Below are 20,441 nucleotides of genomic sequence, written 5' to 3' on the forward strand. Positions count from 1 at the left end.
GAGAGCGTTGTCTCGCGGCTGCGCAGAGGGTGAACGATTCACCCGCCATTAAAGTTTCCAGAAAAGCAACATGGCGTCCGTGACAGAAAAATCGACGTGATTGCGAGCGGCAATCATCAATGTCGGTCGCGTTTTCAAGCAAAGTATTCTATCTTAGTTTTTATCATAAGTGCTGTTTTACGAGTCCTTCTTCCGTTAGGAGAAACTATAAAATTACCGCAGTATCCAGGCCGTCCGTTATGGAATAAATCGTTCGATGACTATTTCGATTTGCAAACGAGTTTTTGTTCCGTTTCGCGGTTTCTCGGTTATTTTCTGAATTATCATTCAGCACGATGGATGTTCGTCATCAACGTGGTCCCTCTCGTGTCAGGTAAGAGACATTCAACGATGCACGCGACCGTAGACGATCGTCTTGTCGAGATTTGAAATCGCAATCGGTAGATAAACACGAACGGTCGGATGAGTATTGAAGTGAATTATGTGTGGTTGGAAAAGTTTCCTCGGTCGCGTTATGGGCCGGACATTCCGGTTGCACCGCCTAGTGGCAAGTTTAATTGACTTAGAAATGCTTCGCTTGTGATTGTATTAATGAACGCTACTTATTTTGAAACTACCCGGAGGTGAATTTGACCATTGTGACGAATAAAAGTGGGTTCAACGAGAATCGTTTCCCATTTTGAATCTCGGTTTTGGCGAGGCGGTAAGAGAAATATTTTTCCATTTAAATATTCATACCGATATTTGAATTTACTACTATCGTCTTGTTTTTCTTTCGCAGAAGGAAATTAAATTCTATATACTATAATATACTATAATTCATTTCAATACTATATTTTCGCAACGTTATTAATTTTCTGTAAAAGAGGGTCCTAAGAAAACATAATACGGAAATATAAAAGTAAGCAATAGTAATTGAAACCTAACCTCAAAATTGCTCGAGAGAGTAACTAACCTACACAAGATAACTCTATACTTTAGTACCTTCAATCTATCGGTGCAATCTCGACTCGAATTACTGCCGATCTTGACACAGCTTATACGAGAACGAAAGCGGCCAAACCAATGATACTTCCGGGGACAAATCGACGGATCCTAGTGAAGCCTTGTAGTCGGATACATCGCTTGTGCCTCATGGAGTAGAAAGCAATTAAGGAACCATCCCATGAGGATTGACCGTAGGCACATTAAGCACCACTGAACTACAAGGGCCGTACCCTGTCGAATACGCACAGGTATTCGGGCGAAGTAGGGTCAACAGACCGTCGTTTTGACACCAAAGGTATCACTGCCCGATGACATCCTCCCGAACTCGATATGCGTCTCAGGTAGACAGTGACTCGTTTAGAACCAAGTTCGGAGAGCGACTTACGAAAGCATGGAGTTATCCAGTCCGTAAGAGTGCGTCGTATAGGTTAGTTTCGCTTTGAACTATTTCGAAAGAGTAATTATTGTGAAATCATGTTCTATCTAATTAACGAGGGGGATAAGAAAAAAGAAATAATCGATTTTTGCGGATAATTAATATCAATCAGTCCATAGTACCACCCCATTCACATTTCATACCCAGATTTCACATCCGTTTTATCGGTTGTGGGTGTTACGTTGAATATAATTCCCAAACTCATAGCTCTATTCAAAACGTGGGATACCAAGTACTACAGTACGATAAGTGTACCCAATACTTCGTATTTAATATTAGCTTTCACCTTCTTTGAAAAATCATTATCACGTAAAATTTTAAATTAATAAATTCTATTATACTACAATGACGGATGTTACATTGAACATTCCACGGCATACATCACAATATACGCAATGTATAAAACAAACATTACATCAGCCGTACAATAATCGGCATGCCCAATATGGCGTTCCAAAAAACTAAAACAACGGGAAAGGTATTATCCCGACAGAGTAGCAACGCCAGCTTCGCAGTCGACATGAGCGCCTCCCTCGCTCGCTCACGCAACAATAAAAACCATCAATCATCAGCCAGCTTCACAGCTCTCCCCTCCACCGACTCACAACCCCGTTGTCTGGTTATTCGAAGCACAATCGCATCCGCGCACAATTACCGACCAGAGCGAGAGAGAAAGAGGGAGATAGCCGCAACAGCGGCATCAGACCGGTAAACAATCGAAATATCAGGACTTTTATTCACCGTGAAAGGCAGGGCGGCATTGAAGCCCAGACGGGACACCTAGCGCGAAGTAAACAAAAGGGAAGCCGGTAGAGGAGGCCCACGCAGCTCGCCGCGTGCGATTAGGTATCGGGAATTGGAGCGGTCCTTGAAACGACGACGAGGACGGGACGGAATGAACGAGCACACGGGGGAGATCGGACCGGCCGCCGCACACAGCACTCGCCACTCAGTCAGTCAGCCGATGCCGCTCCGGACGGCACCACGCGCCATTCTCTCCACTCGAATCGATCCCAGCGTCGATCGGAATCTTTCGCGGGTTGCAACGGATTTCGCCCGCGTTATTTTTGTGCTATACTTTTCCTCTATTTTTTTTTAATACTGTCCGTTGAAAAGATCGTAGTGTTTTGGTACGGTCTATAGATTGTTCGTACGTTACGAGAGCTTCTCAGCGACCTATGAATGTTGACAGGTTATCGAAGAGGTACATACATGGAAACATTTTTGAAATCTTTTTTATGGATGAAATGTTTTGGATTTTGAGGTTTAGTTTACTTATTCGAAAAAATCTATGCGACAACAAGGGTCTGGCAGTTTGAATGACCTTCGAATGTGTATATACGCGCGAATTTTGAATCTCTGTTTCATGAATATGCGAAATCCTTCAACTACATTGTTACAAACATAAATCATTTCAATTTACGTGTGCTAGAATTATCGGGGTGTTGCGACGGAATGAAAAAAATTTGTTTAAAATTTTTTTTAAGTTGTTCACGACAGAAACCAAAAATATTTGTGAAAAATTTGATCGTTTTAATCAGTCGTACGGAGTTAAAGTTATGTGTGGATAGTTAGTGGTGTGAATAATCGTGGCACCGAAATATATACGTAACGAAAGTGTTGGTCCAAAGGACTTGACGTTCGCGCAGAAGCAAAGCGGTACGAATCGTACACTGTAGAACGTTTTACCAACCGTCGGAAATGCATTGTCAAATCGGGATTATTAACGGAGCATTAACGAAGCGCTTCAAACAAGGTCATCGAAGTTTACTAGCCACTAACGATACACGTGACACGACATTTACAGCACACGTTTAAACCGTTTGAATTCCGTTTTCTAGAAACACAGATGGCGTTCCATTCGCTGAATCAACATTTTATATGATATTTTTCCGCCATTTTTAATTGCATCTTCTAAGCTGCTTTCGGTGAAGTCTGATTTAATTGTGAAATAAGTGGATTTTTAGTAACGACAAGAAGGTTAATTTAAATGATAAAAAAGTGAAATTCCATTAATAATTTATTGTTAAATTTTCAAGAATATTTTACTTATTCGAAAGTTTTAATATATTCCGAATCTGAATCTTTCGAGATACCTGAACACTTAATTCGCCAAAATTCTTTTTCTTTCTTTTCTTCGGGTTACCTGGCAGCGTCCGATGTGGTCACTAGCCAGTGACCTACAGTTTTCAGGTTGCTCCCAACCGTCGCTGCCAACGTTATCGAGGGTTTCTAGACGATCGCCTCTTCGAATATTAGACCTGCTAGCACAGGTGCATTTCAGTGTTTAATCAAGTGTCAATTTGTTTGGAATGTAATTAATTTAATTTTATTTTATTTTATTTAATATCTAATATTAAATTAAAATTGGAATTTTTTCATAAATAAATTAATATTGAAAATTTTCAAATGCAAAAGCTGCAGAAAATAAAATTAATTGCAATTGATTTAGTCTCCGGATAAACCAAAATTTTAATAAGAAACTATATAGTTATAAACACTGTATAGTAATATTGTAACGTCTGACAATTTGGGAATACGAGATTGGACAATGTAAAACTTTCGAGGGGTAGAATAACGAGGCAGAATGAGAAAAGTGGACGGAAATTAGGTAGCAACGAGGAACAACGAATCCGACGCAATAAACCCATCGCCCGAAACTGATTCGTGGCCAGGAGATTGTGGCGCAATAAAAGCAGCGACGCTTCGCAGAGGTTAAAAAGTTCTTCCGCGAAATTATATTGAATCTCTGAGAGAGAAGGGTCAGCGAACCCTGGCACGCGTAACAAGCGTTGCAGACGCATGCATGACTTTGATCGATGAGTCGATCAAGATTTGCAAGCTATTATACACGGAGATGTTTAATTCCGATTCGGCGTGCGCGTGCGCGTGCGCAGCACGGACGGGCAGCGCCATTAGAAAGCGTTCTTGTCGTAAGGTGAATTATAGTCGCATGGCAGAATCAATGAAAAGATCTTTTCAGGTCCTCCGTCAATTGTTCTTCTGTTTCTTCTTTCTAGTTCCTTTGCTGTTTATTATTTGTTGCTTGTACACGCTCAAGGCAATTTCGTATTCTTTTCACGCAAGAAAGCGTCATTTGACGTTTATTTTCCATGGATGTGAACAATATTCAATGGATCCTAATAATTGAAAAAAAATTTCTATTATAGTTTGTGTTAAAATTTAAGCATAATAGTACTTAGAATGTCACTCTGTGTGAAATTAAATAGTCTGACTAAAATTATTTACAAAAGAACAGGACGAGTTGGGAACTAAAATTGGAAATTTGCTTTAAGTAACAATGTCTGCACTTTGCCTTTAAAATATTCAAATGGCTTTATTTTCTACAAAATACATCAATCTTAATCAGTCAGAAGATACTTAATGTTGAATTATTTTGAATTAGTAAAATGCATTTACTTTTATTTATTTTAGTTAATTTTGAATTTATAAAATATATTTATTAGTTTATCTAAATATAAATAAATATACAATTAATTATTTTATCAAGTTTACTGAAAAATTCGCTATTTACAATTTAGGAGAACAATAAATTGATTGTACTAAAATTAATATAATCATTTTATATCACACGGTATTTATATATACAGGATCAACTTTAAAGTTTAAATCATTGATCAATTGAAAATTAAGAATCAAAAGATTTAAATTCGACTAATTAATGGAAGCTATCAAAACTTGTGAATACCTATTTTTAACAACATTAGTAAACATTGGTTAGTACAAAGTATGCACGTAAAGTTCAAAGTTCTATCGCAAGAGGCGTGTAATGCGTAAACGATCAATGACGAACCATTAAACGACGCACGAAACCAATTTACGGTACATAACCTCAAACTCGGACATTAACATTCAACCGCAACGCGCTTTGATACAGAGACAGTCGATAGCAGGTTCACGCTAGGCCTGCACGACGTGGAAATAAAACGGATAAAAACGTTCTTTAACATAAAAACAAGGGATAAACGATTCTCTGTTCCAAACGCTTGTAACACAAACCCGAGTCAGGCAAGGGCTTTCACGCAGTATCGTTAAACGTTCTAATTTATTAACCCAATATCTAACGCCAATATTTGACCAGCGTTTCCTCGTTCCCGAACACTACGTTCCGTCGCACACGTACACACGTGGCGTGTCTTTCGACGAATCGTTATTCCGCTCGATTGATTCCAAGCATTTCGAGCACGTCCGCTGAAAGTATCAGCTTTCGCGCCGAACCTCGCCAAGAATGCTTCGAACGAGACTTCGATCCTACGAAAAATATCTGATTCCGGCAATAGAAGTTGGGTGAACTCGATTTTATTCTTGCGACGGTATTCTCTTTGCGTTTTCATGATTCCTCGATCGAATTACGCGGGAAACGCGTAAAGAATCGGGTCTATAGCCAGTGGACATTTTATAATACAAGTGGCGCTGTTGTCAATGCGAAAAGCGCGCACTTTTTCCGCGGCGTAGTAATAACCTGCGTCTGGTCATGCTACAACTGTAAAGGTTATAATAGGTTATGAAGCTTTACGAACTTCGTATTTTCGGTGAATTTTATTTGGAGATTTTGCCACTTAATTTTACGCTCAATGTTGGTACTCTCTCTTGAAAGGTCGATTATGATTCCTATAATTGTTTTTGTTGACTGATATTCGCGTAAATCGTTGGTACTTCACGTTGATTTTTGGCTTTATTTTTTTTTTATTTTTTATTTTACTAAAGTTACTAGGGTGCCAGTTTCAGCTAGTAAAAATTATCTTGTAAGTTTTTAAGTAGAAGCGATTAATATTTAACTTTCAACCCGTAGATACCGTACTTATAACGAAGTTTAGAATTAGTTTTGTTGCGATTACGTAATTCTATAACGAACATCGAGTTCGCGAAGAAAGGGGCATCAGAGCTGATAACACGTTGGAGAGGAAACAGAAAACTTACGCTTTCGGACGATTTATTCGCCTTCCCGAGTTTCCTTATTTCCCGTAGCGATACCCTCGTCACCTACGCCGGAAATATTTTACGAGCGGAAAATTATTGGGATACTTTTGCGAGCGGAATTCCTCTCGAGGATCTATCGTTGTTCTTCGGTCGAAAGTTATCCGAGTTATCGTCAGCTCGAGCAGATTTACCTACTGCTTCTTCGTAGAGTCTCCTATCCCTTTGTTGTCGGCAGATTAGGAACGTTGTTTGTTCCACAGTTCGGGAAACTGATTGCATCGGGTCTACTGGAAAATCGATTTACGATGTTGAAGTGATTTTTTTTAGTCGTCGTGTTACCCTGGATCTTTTGATATATTATTCCTCGTTATTTACAGAATGTTATTTTTAGCCTTAACTTTATTTATGGTGATACAGAAATAATATTCAAAATTAAAATTAAAGTTAGAAATAGTACTTTCAAAATTTAACGATAAAAAAATATTTTGTGAATTGGCACAAAATATTTTCCAATTAATCGTCACGTTGCTTTACCAACATTATCAAACACAATATGTATATACAGGGTGTCCTAAAAGCTTGGGACTTCACTTAGACTACGTGTTACTGAGGTTAAATAAATAAAAGTTATGTAATATAAGTACAAGAAATGTTCGAAAATTCCTCGAAAAAATAAAAAAAAAAATTTCTTTACAACGTATATATCTTTTCAATAAAGCCTTTTCGGTTCATCGTAAGTTTATCTGTTTCACCTCAGTAACACGTAGTCCAAATTTGGTGCCAACCTTTTTGGACACCCTGTAGATATACTGTACAATATGCACCATATATACAACATATAATATATACGTGTACGGTATACAAAGATTCTTCTTTCTACCTATCTGTAAACCGCCTGTAGTCAAAGTACCTGTAGTTAACAACCAACCCTGCAGATAGCACTGCAGTCAAGCCCGCGATTTTCCCTATGAATCGACGCGCGCAACCAACGGTGTGTGAAAGGTGAAAAGTGAAACAAAGGGAAGCACGGAATCTGCTTTTCCTATCGAAGCTCATCGGAACTGTTTGACGGTCGATCGACCGTGTTATCCGTGCCGTTGGTGTTTAACCGTGCATACAAACACATGTGCGTCCCGGACGAGAGAAGACGACAAAGACAGTGCGAGGAACTGCGCGGAGAAATCGTGTGACGGACTCATGACACACGCGTGGCCACGCATCGCGCACTCTGCACTGGAATCCGTCACGACGCGAACGAACTCGACCTTCTTCGTCTTGAATGCGTGCCTGAGTGTCGCCAGGCGAGCGTGGACCCAGAGGAAAATGGGCGGAAAGGTTGGGCTGATTTGCGGCAGCTGCTGGTCCGGAAAGTACAGTATGTATATTGCGATTTTCTGGCTTTAATGGCGGGCTGTGTTGCTGGGATTGTTTGAGGTTTCATGGACGGCTCCTTTTCTGCATTATTAATTAGGCTAATATTTTCTTTCACTTCTCGCTAATTTCAGACCCGCGTTAATTTGTTTGGTACTTTTATACCGTGAAAGGACGATTCGCAGTTGAGGTTAGGTTAGGTTAGCTAGAGTTTTTTAAAAATTGTGCATAGTTTTCAAATATTGATTGATATATAATTGAAATATGTTTTCGAATATTGAAGATATATATTGAAAGATAAATATTTTTAAATATTATAATATAGAATATTATAAATAAAATTGTGAATTCTTGTCGTTTCAGAGGCGTACATTTTTAACGTGACGTATGTTAGACTGGTTTAAGGTGTATAGTTCATTTTTTATAAATATTAATAGAATTGAGGTAAAAAGAAATTTATCGACAGAATTGATATGTAAAGAGTGTTCCAAAATTCATGCAAGAACTAATTTTGATAAAAACCATACCTTCGTTAATTTTAAAATATTCTTCAACAATAAAGACGCGGTGTTCTTTCGTGTTTTACTATATTTAATAACCCTGAACTATCAGCTGTCAGGCTGTCTTCTTTTTCCGTTGGCAACACTTTATCGTGAAACTGGCGCAAAATTCAAAACTTGCGAAAATTTTGGGACACCCTTTATGAAGATATAAGGTATCTTGCATGGAAATTTTGATATGCTAATTCCTTCAATTTCATGAATATTCTAATTCTGTTACTAAATATTCCTGGTTAATTAATTTGTTCTTTTTATAATTTATAATCACTGCTCTTGAAATTATTCTGCGATTTTTGCACTTTTTATGAGTATGTATAGTAGTTATTAATTTATATAATTTATATAAAAACATGGGTTTTTCAAAATTCTTATTCTCGTGTTATATAATAGTACACATATGTAAATTATACATAGCACACAGCTTATAATTTTCATTGGACAGTGTTGGAAACAATTGTTTCATTGCTGCTAAAATCATCAATCAGCGTTATCTTGTACCTTCTCCTTACCTTATAGCCGCGCACCTAACCTAACCTCTTGTTAACTGTGAATATGCTACCGCTATACGGTACAGTCTGAGATTTTAATTTTGTAAATTATCACTCCTAAGTATTCAGATTAATATATAATGCATTATAATTAAATATGTGTCAGAATAATCAAATTCCGATTGAACAAGATAGGAAATTGAATTAACAATCCGTCCGTTGATTAATGTGATATTTTGACGGCTGAATGTCGTCATTTTTAGCATAAAGGGGCGCTCGACGTTGAGTGACTATAGTCAATTCCAGCGTGCAGTGAGCACGCGACAGTGAGTGACTATAGTCAATTCCAGCACGCAGCGAGCACGCGACAGTAAGTGACTATAGTCACCTTCAGCAACTATGTTCCGTATATTTCCAATATTTTCGAGAAGTTGAGAAATGGAGAAAAAATGTTAAAAGAATTCATTTCTATCAATCATTACCTTGACATACTTCTCGTTTATCCAATTTCCCCGTTCACATTCGAAAGGAGTGAAAACAAATTAATTTAAAAGAACTTGTTTGGGAAGATATATGGTGATGCATCCTCGCTCGAAGAGCTATAATGTCAGTCGTACATTCCGCTGGATGTTAAACAGTGTTTCGAACCTCGGGATAATCAACTTATTAAACAAATTAGCAGATAAGAAGTCAGACCTGCTCCACGTCTGTTCGAAGCATCCGAATTCTAATTTCTTTTCCATTAGTGTTATTGCAAGATATATTTTTAAACCCACGCTTCGACGTCTTTTATATCTAACGTTTCCGACACTCGAAATCTGTTCTTGTTCAATACTGGAATTTTAAATTAGCTCACTTCGTATTTCCTTCAATAAAATTATTCATCGATTATATTAAAATCGACGTATAATAAAATATATAGGTATAAGTTTAGGAAAAAATATCACTACAGAAAAATAATGAAAAATGTTTATGCACTTGATTATCCTATTTCGTTTGTTTCCGAGTTGCAAACATTTTTGTGTTTCATTAATTCCGAATGATCATTAAACGTGTCTGCGAATTATAAGTATAAACCATTTGTATAAAATAATATCTCAATCTACTTTACGGGAATAATTATCGAGGCACTAGTGGAAACTAGTGGAAAAAAGTCACTAATAATTATTATTTTTATTTACATTGCGTTACTAAATCACTTCTTCCGTATATTCACAATAATCCACGTTACAGTGAAACACAAGAATAATTTCTAACCAAGCTTCAACGTCCCGCGAAAACCAATTATTCTCGAGAATTAAAAGCAATTTTCTTAAGCAGCTTCCTCATTAGACAAAAAGCAGACGCGTCGCGCGCAAAATGCGAGATGGGAAGGGCGGCGAAAAATGGCGGCTGGTTCGCAGCGCGAAGCAGAGTGGGTTAATGGATCGCGAAAAACAGAGCAACTCGCGAACACGATCGTCGCAGCTGGATGATTTTCGATTCATCGGGCCGGGAAAAGGTTACGATTGGGCACGCGGCCAAAATGACTGTTGCTCAGAGTCGTTGTCTCGCGACCGGATTATCGATCTCTCTGGAACGAGTAACAGCCCAAGTCAGACTTCGAGATACGTTCCGGAATAACCCGAAGCTCTGGCGTGCGTTACTCATTTATCGGATTTCGAGGTCCAGCCGCGAATGAGGCAGAGGCACTGCTCTATCTCTCTCTTCGTGCTACCACCACCACTTGCCCCGTGTACCGTTATTCTGGACGTAGCACTTTCGTTGATTCGATCATAGATGACGTTTCTGTCCCCTTCTCTTTCTTCGACATTGAATCCTTAACTGGTGTCTGACGTGAACTGGGTAAATCGAGTAAAAGATATTCGCGTTGTTCATATCCTTTTATAAATTTATCGGTTTGGTATTTTAATGGGAACTATAGATTAGATATAAATACGTATCTGAGAGTAAATGTCTTGTATAGATTGAAATTGATTACGAATAAGTTGTACGTAAGAAAACAGGGCGTTTATTCTTTGTGAACAGATAATCGCGATCTCTTGCTAGTGGCTCGGTTTCCGATAAGCTTGGGAGTTTGTTCTGGTAATTTAGCTGTACCCTAGTTAACTACACAAGGCATAAATTATAGGGTAGTCTTAAAAATACGAAGCTGGTTATTATCGATAATCTTATTATATTGCATAGCTCATAAACCATGGGTATTATTTAAGCCCTTACTTATCAGTTATCATAAACGGAACGTATTACTCTCTATTATTTTTTCATGTGTTTAATACTATTTAAATTGAACGAAAGAATTTTCATACATCCAATATAATTTCTTTTTCTTTTTTCTTTTTTAATAGAAACCAAGAAAGTTTTATGAAGGCAATCGAATCTGTTGAAAGTTTAAAATTCGAATTCAAAGTAATGGAACAGAAAGAATCGTGGACTATGTTCATCATTTCCAACAGTTTCAGCCTCGAGCTAACAGAAACTTTTTAAATTAATTTTGCCAGAGAACAAAGGTGCACGATTCGCGCGTTCTTGTACGAGCAAAGAAACGAGTAGCTCTCGGTGACGATAATTATGTCGCCTCGAAAACGATCCGGACTCGTGCCGACGAACAATTTTCACGGACGACGAATTCGTACGAAGAAAGTTTGAAGAAATCCGGGCAACGGGTTGAAGCACGGTAGAACTTGAATTCGGCTTATGAACCGTTAAGAAACGTGATTTTACATGCTCGTAGGCTATATGATGCAGAACCATTCTGCCCTGTGAATACCGTTACTCGGCTCGTGGTACTCGCTCGGCTGCCCCCCACCGTTCATTACATAATCCTTACGGGTCGTAACGTCGTTTCTGATTTTTCGACACCATAGCCTGGATCCTGGATCGCGTTCTGGATTCTGACGCTCCTTCATTCCCTTTTGAAAATTAATCTAGTGGAATTTTTAAATTCGATTTTTTCATTTTCAAATTTAATTTTCAAATTTCATGTTGAGTAATAATCGAGTTCCTTTATTTGCATTCCAAGAATTTTTCGATTCGTGAGTACACTATTATACTAAGGAATTTAAAAAAAAAATTTTGTTTCGTAAAGAAAAACATTGCAAATGCCTGTAAATTAATTTTTATAGTAATCTTACTTTCTTTCTTATTTTGAAAGTGAAATAGAATAATAAATCGAGTGATTACTAAAATCTCCGCGTTGGCGCTAGTGAGATGTAATGAATTAAATGTGAGAATCTTGGGAATAGATAAATCCATTGTTCTGAACTCGTATTATGTATCGTTTTCACTTTCTTTCCTGTATTCTATTTTCACTTATTACATTTTTGGTAACAAGAATTAAATTTTTTTTTAATAAAATGCTATCTGAGATAATGAGATATAAATAAATGTTTTCTAAAAAATTTGTATTTAATCAATGACAGTCTACTCGATGAATACAGTATTATATACGTGCAAAATGAAGGGTAACTGGTTAACACTCTCGCGATGTGAGGACAAAACTTTCTCGAAGCTCCTTACAGCATAGAATAAATTAATAAGCCTATTGTCTAGGAGTCATACATTGAAAGTCAAGTTTTCATGAATAGCATATATTTTTTTCATTTTTTAATTACATAATATCAGGTATATGAAACGAAATCTGCATCGAATCACATAAAGATAAAACCCGTTAAAATTTCGGAATTAAATATTTAATTAACAGCTACAATAATCAGAATTAAAATTAAACTAATTAAAAGCCATAACAGGTATAATTTATTAAAATTAAATTAATTAAATTTTATAACAGGTATAATTCATCCAAATTTACATCAATTTCATTTTCAATGCTACAGAAAGAACCTTGTATCAATTTTAAAATATTTGAGATTCAGCTTGAAAAGTTTATCGAATAAATATTTACCAGACGAATGTCAAAAGAAAAATGGCACTTGTCCTAATACTAACAGAGAAAGTCCAACGTAAAAAGGTTCATTTTTATCCTTTAAGCGTATACGTAGAAAACCTCAGCAGCGATCTAATCGTAGTGTCGAAAGTAAGATTGGTCGGTATAGACGAAAAACAAAAGATCTACTTCATCGACGAAGTTAATTCTCGCGGATCGGTACGTGGCGACAGAAAAAGGCAAATGGAGAGTGAGGTATTAAAACGAGCGGCTTCTTACTTGATTAACTGAGCACCTGTCGTTTGTGGAAGGACGAGGAGAACGGTAGAGCGAACGAGAAATCGGTGACAGAGAAAAAGAGAGCGGGGGTTAGGTTAGGTTCGAGTTCTGCGACTCGCCGTCGCAAAAACGAGACGAACGCCATCTCCGACCGAGTGTGGAGATTTCGACTCGTTCCTCGCCAATGGAATTGTTTTTCTCCGACGGCAACTGGACCTGTAGCGGATGCTTTGACATCTACAGAGATATACAGGGTGATCCTCTTTATTCCGTGCACAGAGTCCCTCTTCAGGTTCAAGCATATAGATCTATAGCATCATTTGTTTCTTACGGTAGTTCAAATAGTTTGATTATTTGTTGCTTTATCTAGATTATCCTCGATTTTTGTTTTTCATGAACAATAGCACAGTTTCGTGATCGTTTGTTTCATATGCAGATAAGTCGATTTATTTCAAGTGATACTGATCAGTAATTATGTAAAAATACTAACTGCATTCTAGATCCTTTCACAGTTACAGTCTCCAAAGAAAGATAATTTATTTATAACTCAGATAATTTAGCAATTATAATTTAGCGATTTTAACATTTCACGGAATTTTTCGAATTCCTTAAATAAGAACGTATATAATTAATCAGCATAATCTACTTCATCGAATTTTAGCGTAAATATCGATAGAAAGGGTAAATAATGGGGAGACAAGTTCAGTATTCCGCCGCACGACGAACGAGCGCGCCACCCGTCGATACGCAGCAACCTAACCTCGACTACGTGATTCATAAAATCAACATTTTAGGTTAAACGTCGACTGTCCCGTTAACGCTAAACATTGTTACAGTGACCAGCCTCCACGCGATCAATCAGACCATATTACACGTTAACGATTCGTACCGTGATTCGGCTTTTATTACGACATGATCGGTAAAGGCTGACATAATTCCGCGCGAATTCGTAGTACGAAGGATCACCGTGGACGCACGTAATCGACGTATCAATTAATTTCAACGAGCAGTTACGGCGGCACAGCCACAGAAACCGCGACCGTACATTAAAGATGAAATTGAAGCGTGAATGCTCGACACGGAAGAAGTATAAACCGAGTGGTAAAGCGGCGACGCAAGTCGCAATGGCGGCTGCAAATTTTAATCAATCCTCGTAACGAGTCGATTCTGCGAAATATTTCTGCATCGATATCCCATGTGAAAATACACGAGAAACATAGATTAAAAATATTTTTTAAGGCTTTGATTGAAGGCTTAAATGTATATATGTATTGGGATAGTAGTAGTACAATCGAACAAAGGGTGATTCTACATGCAAAAACGAATTGAAAAAAAAGAATAAAATTTTTTGATTCGAAGCTTCGTTTTCGAAAAAACCGACTTTGAATATCCACCGAATGCGCGTGTATACTGATGGTCCATCCGCCATAGCCAAAGTTAAGTGCACGCGTACACATGGAATATTCAACATCGTTTTTCTCGATAACGAAGCTTCGAATGAAAAAATTTTATTCTTTATTTTCGATTCGTTTTTTCATGTAGACTCATTCCCTCCTCAGTTTTACTACTCTTGCTGGGAGACCCTGTATATATCTCGCGATCTCTCCGAGGTTTCTTCCGTGGATAGATATCTTCGTCGTGACACAGAACATCAAGGAGTGGGGATAACGTGTTTAATAACTCGAAGAAAAAGCGATGCACGAAATACCCGAGATGTAATGGAGAGGTACAGAAAGTATGATATTAAATGTAAGGTATTTCACGAATGAATCATTGCTCAACCATTTTAATATTTGAATAAATATTTGAAAAAAAAAAATATCAAATTTTTTACATTTTTATAAAATAATATTATTATTAGACAAAATTGAGAGCAAAAAATTTTCCATCCTGCAAATTGGGTCAATCCAATGGCTGATTAATTTAGTTACACAGTGATGGACTAAAATGAGTAAATTTTCGGATGGTGACAAGGTTTCCCTCTTATACTCATTCGCTGCTCGAGGACATTGAATGGGCTTCTGCAGCCATTTCTTGTCGTGGTCGTGTTTCCAAGTCATGAACGTTGAGTGCACGAGAATGTACGCCCATAAAGTTTCTATTGATTCGCGGTAAATTGAAATCACGTGATACTTGATAAACGCAAACCATGTTACAAAAATATTATTATTCGAAAATTTCGATTCAAGTTAATGGCGAATAAAATTTTGTAAACACTCAATATAGAGTATAAATTACCAATATTAGTGAACTTTTTTTATTAGTTCATTAATTTATAAATTTATAATTAATTTATAAATTCACGAGTTCAAGAGCTTTCTGTAACACCCTTGATGTATAGTTTAATTTGTTAAAGCAAAACATTTAACATCTCCATCAGACAACGATAAATTATTCACTTCCTATACAGTATCTACATTTCCATAAATTCGAATAGACTTCCTTAAATCTAAAGCCAAGAACAGCTCCAACTAAAGTTTCCCCTTCATCCAAACTTACAGCCATAAAGAACAAGTTCGAGATCCCTCTCCCTAACTACGTGTTCCTGACCACCTGTCACGAAATTCCAAGACGCTACACCCTCGTCAATCTAAATTTCCGGTTCACACGGCTACTCCCTCCAGTCATCCGAAATAGTTTAACCCAGGAAGCAATTAATTCCCAAGAATTAAATATCGACTCTTAAAATTCTCGTTTTACTCTCTGTTATTATCAGTGATGCCAACTGACGTTTTATAAATATCAAAACGATCGAATAAGTATAACCTGTTACCGTGAAAATACGCGCGGCAAAAAGAAGCGTTTCGAACGTTGACAAGATGGCTAATCGACGAGACAAAGAGACGGTATCGACTCGTCTGACCCACTTGATCACTACAGATCCCGTTAGTTGGCATCGAGTCGACACTCTTGCCGCGGGCGCATACCGCCGCTACCGCGCTCTAGCGGCCATCGGCGCGAACCATCGGCAGAGAAAATGTTCGCGCGGCAAATAAAATTCTCGTCTCGATCGGACAACTTGTTCGAAGGATAACGGCTATTGTTGGACCACGGTCGATTTATTAGCGAGATCACTGCTACTGGATACCACGATACGCTTTGTATCAAGCAGTCACGAATTTATTACCAACGATGAATCAGTGCGTCCCAGGTATTGTTAGATTTTATTTCTATTGCGTAGATTTCTCGCCGATTTGAGTATAGTTTGTGTTCGCTTTTCTGTCCCTTTTTCATGGTTTTAGGTATGGGGTTGATGGATTTCGGATTTTCATAGATTATTTATCTTTGTCGTTAGAATTTATTATTGGAAAGAAAAATTGCATCGTCCTCAGTGACACGCTTAATATTAAATTTTAATTATACGTAATAATTATTGCAGATATATGATAACTTTTCAATGCAATTTTTATTTTTAGTATTATGTAAAATATTTGTTATATATATATATTTCGAATATGTTCGTGGAATTCTTTCTGTATCTGTTTTATTTTTAAGGTTATGTAAAAAATATTTACCACCTGGGTATTCCAAATATATGTATATTTATGACATTCTTTTTGTGCCCAAAATTTGAATATTAATTTTAACCAGAAGCCATTTTGTTTGAACTCTGACGCACGATGTCAACGTGATAGAATAAAATTTATTATGTCGAACATTTGGTGTCTCCTTGAAGTTCCAAGGAGGTTCACTCCTTAAGCGAGTCGACTAACGATCAGAGTAACGAGCCGAGTATGCACGTAACGGTCGAGTTTCTAGGAATCGAGAAAGCTTGAATCACATAATTTGTCGTGATACGGTAATACCAGGGTCTGTTGCAAATTCCGACCTAGTGATCGACGCATTCCCAAGTGACGACATTCAACGTATCTCAAAGAGGCATGAATTTTTTTCCAGTCTTTCGTTTCAAATCACACGTTCACTGTTATTTTTATTTAGACGTATAAGATGGCGCTGACGTAGCAACGTGTACCTTTCAGATTATTTACAAGATTTACTAAGATTGACGACGGTAAAAAATAAAAATTATTATTTACGATGATGAAATCCTGAATTCTAAATTTGAACGTTAATAAAAAGTAACACGACACTCAGCGACGTGCATCTTGCTATTTTTCACGCAAATGTCGTATCAAAGTCGACTGACTACATAACCTATAGCAGTAGGTCAACCAGAAAGTCAAACACCTAAACGAGAAATCGAGACTGTACAACCTACATATATACTTATAAATCTTATTTAATGAACACTCAGCCACTAGTATCATAAATCAAAACCCATATTTCGTAACCTCTCAAACCTAACCTCATCCTTAAATCGATATTAAAAGGTTATCGGGAGATTATCAAATTTTGTAGGAAAACACAGAATAAAGTTTCGAGATAAAAGCAGTAAGAAAAGAAATACACGTAAAATAGAGTGGAAAACGAAGATATTAACGTAGGCTGAAAAATCGTATCCACTACAAGCAAACGAACATCGACCCCGTATAGTATTACCCCGCTGAACACGGTGCGCAAAAGGAAAAGATCGATCGGAACGATGGTCGATTATACGCGCCCATTCTTCCGACGGAGCACAAGGGGGTCCGCGATTGCACGGCAAAAAGAAGAAGCCCGAAATCCCGGGTGGTTTACCGCATTCAGGATATCCCGATGCAGTAAAACGTGGCGCGAGAACGTAAAATATTTATTACGGCTGGCCGCAACCGCGGCTTCGGCCTTTTTACAATCCACTTGTAATAAAAAGCCCCTTGGAAAGGGGAACAGAGGGCAAAGGACGGTATAGAACGTCGTAGAAAAAGGAAAATCGACAGTCCGGACGGTCGTTGCACAGCAACAGGTCGAGCAACGATACAAATGACCATGGAAGTACGTCTCTGCTCCCCGGCCTGTCCGAACTACCTCGATCAATTTCTGTTGTCCCCACTCCGCACCCTTTCCCAATGTTCTTCTCCCCACTCCGCACCCCTTTCCGCTGTCGCCTCACTTCGCATTGCGCGCGATGTCCTTCTCTTTGCATCAGGCGTTCTTTCGTCGAACCGTTGTACTCTTCCACGACGATATATCTCGCTGATCTTTCCGACTCAGCCATTGCGCTATAAATTGTGTCGCATTTTCTAGGAAAGGGACTCTCCAAACTGCGAGCTCACGGGGCACATTCGATGCCCGGGACGAGAATCATTCGTGAGCTCCTTTTGGTTTGGCGTGGAGGGGAGAGAGATTAGGAATTCCTTGACGCAGCTGTATGTAGTTTAGGTTATGCGCGTGAACGGTGTTTAGGATAGAGGGCGTGGATTGGAATTTGTAGACCAGCAGGTTGTTACGTGTCTAGACTATACCGTGTCTGCAGTTACAGAATATTTTTGATGACAACTGGGTCATTTTGTTAACAGACAAAGTTTACTAGGATACAAGAGTCAATATATTCTTTATTATATATATTCTAGATATTTAGATATTTAGGTAAAAAATCAATTTTTAAATACTATGATTTACTTGATTTTTGTAATGAAAGACAATATTTCTGTCGATTACTGGCTTTATATTAAAATTATTGACAATAATTATTAATAACTGAACAGTATACTAACAGTACACGCAATTAAGTTTTTATCTGAATAAAATCAACATCAATTTTACAGTTACTGGGAGCAGTCACATGTCTCCAGTAATTGCAGCAACAAAAAGTTTCAAACCAGTCATTTAGTTCTAGTGCTAATTATCTGTAATGCCCTAGTCACTGAATTTTCAACATTCTTAGCTAATTATGACTATACTAAATTATATACTGTTAATTTTACGAGGATATTATCTTACACCATGAAATCACTTGATATTTATATTTATGCGAATTTCTAACAACCAATAACAAGGGGGTGATATACATCCTAAAGCAGCAAAGTTGTTGAGACTCGTGATCGCCTGAGAGACCCCCAGAAACATCTCATAGATAGAATTTTGATCACGCCAGGGACAGTTTCCCCATGACGATGTTCCCAATAACAACTCTGATTCCCCCTTAGACGTCTGCCTGGCACCACTTCCGGCATCGCCATATCCACCATAAACTCTATGGCGTCTCGTAGCCAGAATCACGGGGTGAACGACCCTTGGGTACAGCCTCTCTTAGATTGTATGCACCCTTCTCGCTGTTGGTCGAAATCCTATTTGTGAAATTAGAGATTTACTCGCTTTGAGACAAAGTAAATCGCGTTTGGCTTTGCTGTTGTAGGAGATGACGATGGTGTGATATGGTTCACACAACAAAGTGAAATTTCCTGCGCGTGAATGTATCAGGATTATAGTACAACAGGTATAAGACGAAGTGGAAATTTGTAATACAAGGGAAGATTACTTTATTGCAAACACTATGTTCTTCATTTTTCTAGTTAAAATCTTTTTCTATATTTTATGCGTTTAATAGTTTCAGTAATGAAATTTATATCTTCTCCTTATTTTAATTAAATATTTTAATAACTTTTAACACCATGAATTTTACTATACCGCTTCACTACTTTTCTATATTTTGATAATCTGACAAAATATGTAAAAATTTTTTTTAAAATTGATAATATACTATGAATTTGTAATACTATAAATTATGCAAGACATACCAGATAATGTACATATGGATAATATACTGAAGGATTGTACTTTTCACACATATTCACAACTGTTACTAGAATATACAATGCACAATGTATAATATAGTTTTGCAATGAATTAGTAAACAAAAGTGTTTGTCAGCCTACGTGGAAAACTAGATCTTAATGCACAAACGACATAACCTATCGATAGGTTACAAGTCGCATACTTCTGATTCAGAGATGGCGTAAATCACTAGCAAATGACAGTTATCGTACACCTCCAGATTACCACATCGGTAAGTTCCATTGTTGGTCTCCTATGACAATAAAATCCATCTGCCTGTAAAAAATATTGAATTACGAATAACGCATATAACTTCACTCTAAAGAAATAAATCAAGAAGAACGAAACAATCGTACATAGAAAGCAACGCGTTGATATAAACTTTGGAATGAAATAACCGGACAAAACTCGAGAAAAAACTAAATGGCACGTGTAAATCACCGTCTCGTTTCTGCTTTCATCGATCAGTCTCCTCAAGCGACAAAGACAACAACGTAGCGGACGAAATATTATCAGGTTAGCGCGCGAAGTCGTCGCAGGAATGGCAGACGCGCGCGAGAGTTATGCGCATGCGTCACGCGAGAGTAATGCGCATGCGTCACGCGAGCTTCAGACGAAACAGCCGGCGTAACGAAAAGTAGCCATCGCGTCGTGACCGGACGGTCTAAATATAAAATGAGTGTCCGAGAGAAAAATGCCCGGCGATACGGTGCCACCACTGCCACCCTCTTGCAAGATTGAACGTCCACGGCCGACCCATTTGCCGGACACTCCTCGTACCACTATGAAACGCACGGTGCTATTTAATCCGGTGGTTTATTTAATCCACCAACATTATC

General features: G+C 37.8%; 1 protein-coding gene and 1 long non-coding RNA gene across 4 annotated transcripts in view; one reads left to right on the forward strand and one right to left on the reverse strand.

Moving 5' to 3' along the window:
* Nucleotides 1-20,441, forward strand: part of LOC108545174 (uncharacterized) — an 85,563-nt gene that overhangs the window by 22,969 nt on the left and 42,153 nt on the right. The gene's annotated exons all lie outside the window — the stretch shown is intronic.
* On the reverse strand, nt 18,763-20,334 carry LOC108545175 (uncharacterized). Its single transcript, XR_001890070.1, has 3 exons — nt 19,959-20,334; nt 19,766-19,878; nt 18,763-19,115 (listed from the first exon to the last, which is right to left on the reverse strand). It is a non-coding gene; the product is annotated as an uncharacterized LOC108545175 (long non-coding RNA).

This window comes from Eufriesea mexicana, unplaced genomic scaffold, assembly GCF_001483705.2.
Source record: "Eufriesea mexicana isolate 0111107269 unplaced genomic scaffold, ASM148370v2 scaffold320, whole genome shotgun sequence".
In the NCBI taxonomy this organism is placed as follows: domain Eukaryota; kingdom Metazoa; phylum Arthropoda; class Insecta; order Hymenoptera; family Apidae; genus Eufriesea; species Eufriesea mexicana.